This window comes from Cupressus sempervirens, chromosome 6 (genome assembly GCF_028749045.1).
Source record: "Cupressus sempervirens isolate cs-2001-9-10 chromosome 6, ASM2874904v1, whole genome shotgun sequence".
In the NCBI taxonomy this organism is placed as follows: Eukaryota; Viridiplantae; Streptophyta; class Pinopsida; order Cupressales; family Cupressaceae; genus Cupressus; species Cupressus sempervirens.
In genome coordinates this window covers 34957779-34961298 of record NC_143123.1, presented here as the reverse complement: position 1 = coordinate 34961298, position 3520 = coordinate 34957779, and the positions used below count along the sequence as shown (strand labels likewise).

The following is a 3520-nucleotide window of genomic DNA, read 5'->3' as shown; positions in this document are numbered from 1 at the left end:
CTATCTATTTTCGCCTATTTTCTCACTCTATATTCATCTTTATATCTATCTTCCTCCCATCACCCCTCCATATGTAAACATGTCTCCTACTCTCTATCCATTCATCTCTCTCCATCAATTTCATAGTGTACCTTTAAATCTTTAGATCTCTATGATTTTTTCGCCCATCTCTTCGTATCCCTCTCTATATCTATATTTTATCTATCGATTCCTCTATATCCCTTTATATCCCCTGTCTACCTCTCTCTATATATCACATTTAACCCCTATCTTTATCATTATTTCTCTCCCTCTCATTATCTTTTATATCAGTTGTTCTCGTCAAATCTTAATAGACAATGCATTATTATATTTTTATGATAAATTTATATTAATCAAATAACAAGGAAATGAAAAAAAGCAACACCCCATATATTGCCTCCCTCCTTCCCCTAATGCCTCTTCTAAAAATATTTGACCTGCACAAAACCTAGAGGATTGATGCTACCCTAGCCGCCGTTAGATTTGCATTGCAAAGCACAGACACTACAAAGTTTTGGTTGTCAATCACTCTTTAGGCACCGCATTTGCAATGCTCATGGCAAGAAAGTTGTACAAAGACGAAGGCCTTCGCTTGGAAAGCCATATGTTCAATTCTCCACTCGTGTCTGCACCACTCGAGAGAATGAAAAATAAGAAACTTATATTAGGGTTTCATGTTGCGCAAATGTCCTGACAGCTAGGTTGGCCATCGTCACCAAAGGAAGAACATGGTGAACAAAGACAGAGATGAACAAAGACAGAGATTAACACAGCAGAAAGCTCAGGAAATGAGCGCTGAGAACTCCAGGCCCAGGAAGTCTATTTATAGCTGAATGAATAATAAATTTACAGATCTTTCTAGAGATAAATTTGGTTGTATATTTAATGAGAGTAGTTGGAAGTTGGAGAGATGGCCGCAATTCTAGAATCATCTTGGTCGGTGCCGACGGTGTAATTAATTTACGTTGACATCCCCCCTAAATTAATTACAATAGCTATACTAAAATCTACTATCTAAATATCCCCCCATAATCTATATATGATGGGTCCCGGCCTAAAGCCTTGTTAGGTACCCATTTACAATCAGTTATCTCCTAAATACAATGGTTGGAATTCATAAGAATCCCCCCTGAATGACAACCAAGAGATAATTATGTTACTGCTCTTAAGCCCAAAAGATGTCGAAGATATACAAACTTTGCTTCACTTAAAGCCTTGGTGAATAAATCAGCAATCTGGTCTTCGGTCTTGCAATATTGAAGATGAATCACCTGTTGTTGGAGGAGATGCCTGATATAATGATGATAGACTTCAATATGTTTGGTGCGAGCATGGAACACTGGATTCTTAGACAATGATATGGCACTTTGATTGTCACAATGAAGTAGAGAAGGCCCTGCATGATGTTGCTGAAGAACTGATAGGATAGCTCGTAGCCAAGTGATTTCTTTTGCTGCTTCATTTGCTGCAGTATATTCAGCTTCTGTAGTGGATAGAGCTATGGTAGACTGCTTTTTACTGCACCAAGAAACGGGACCTGCACCAAGATAGACAATATAACCTGTAGTGGACTTACGATCATCAATGCATCCTGCCCAATCAGAATCTGAATAGCCAATAAGGGAAATATCTCCATGAAATGAATAATAGATGCCCATCGTTAAAGTCCCTTTCACATATCTTAGTATTCTTTTAGCGGCTATCCAATGTGGGACTTTAGGTGAGCTCAAAAATCTGGAAACCACACTAACTGCAAAAGAAATATCAGGACGAGTGTGTGTTAAATATACAAGACTACCAACCATTTGCCTATATAAGGTAGGATCAACATCTTCACCTTCCATGTCCTTGCTTAATTTCAACCCCGGAGCAATTGGAGTAGATACACTTTTACAATCTGTCATTTGAAACCTCTTCAATATGTCTAGGGCATACTTAGTTTGAGAAAGATAAAGTCCATCATCCTTTTGCCATAATTGTATACCAAGAAAATAGTGTAGAAAACCAAGATCTGTCATCTCAAATGTATTTTGCAAGCTTAACTTTATGTTATTTATTTTATCCATGCTATGTCCTGTGATAATAAGATCATCGACATAAAGCACAATGATTATGATATCACCACCAGCAAATTCCTTTACATACAAATTTGGATCATGAGGACTATTATGGAAGCCTTGAATTTGAAAATATTCATCAATTTTAGCATACCAAGCCCTTGGAGCCTGTTTGAGACCATATAAAGACTTCCTTAATTTGCAAACCAAATGTTCTTTCCCTTGTATTTCAAATCCTTGTGGCTGAGTCATATAAATCTCTTCATCAATTTCACCATTCAAAAATGCATTTTTAACATCCATTTGGTGTAAAGGCCACTTAAAATGAGCTGCTAATGCTATAATAACTCTGACAGTACTAATTTTTGCTACTGGGGCAAAAGTTTCTGTATAATCTATCCCTTCTTTTTGTGAATACCCTTTGGCTACAAGTCTTGCCTTATGTTTCTCAATACTCCCATCTGACTTGAACTTGGTCTTATAAACCCACTTATTGTTAACCACATTCTTACCTTTTGGCAACTCTACCAATTCCCAAGTGTTGTTCTTTATCAAGGAATCATACTCATTTTTCATAGCTTTTTCCCATTCATGTTTTCCTTTGGCCTCTTCATATGCTTGAGGATCATTAGTTTTCATTATGGTGGTCATTAGAGCATAATTAATTTGATGAGTCCTTTGATAAATTTCTTGAATACTCTTGGTCTTTGGGGAAGGACTAGATTCTTCATTCATGTCAAAGGGTTCCTTAGAACTTTCACCAGTTTCAAAATCATTAGGATCTTCATGATTCTCAATGGCCACGTTTGGAATAGGAGTGGATATTGGCATATCATCAAACCCTTCATTAAACTTGACATCCCTACTTGTAAACACATCTTCCACACTAGGATCATACAACCTATATCCTTTCCTTTGGTCATCATACCCCACAAAGATGCACTTAATGCTTTTCTTATCAAATTTCTTTTCTCTTATCTCATCCGGTACATGGGCATAGGCTTCACATCCAAACACTCTAAAATATTTAACATTAGGTTTTCTTCCACTCCAAGCTTCTTCAGGAGTAATGTTTTGCAAAACATTTGTAGGGATTGATGAGAGTGAAAGTGAATCCACGGATGACGAGGATTCAGCACTGCGACATTCAAACGCTGCTCTGATACCATGAACAAAGACAGAGATGAACAAAGACAGAGATTAACACAGCAGAAAGCTCAGGAAATGAGCGCTGAGAACTCCAGGCCCAGGAAGTCTATTTATAGCTGAATGAATAATAAATTTACAGATCTTTCTAGAGATAAATTTGGTTGTATATTTAATGAGAGTAGTTGGAAGTTGGAGAGATGGCCGCAATTCTAGAATCATCTTGGTCGGTGCCGACGGTGTAATTAATTTACGTTGACACATGGGAGCCTTTACTACTATGAGTACATGGATTC

The 3520-nt window shown here is 37.3% G+C and overlaps 1 pseudogene; it reads right to left on the bottom strand.

The window, feature by feature from the left end:
- Positions 1-546: 546 nt before the first annotated feature.
- Positions 547-1925, bottom strand: LOC149550954 (secreted RxLR effector protein 161 pseudogene; annotated as a pseudogene).
- Between the last annotated feature and the right edge of the window lie 1595 nt (positions 1926-3520).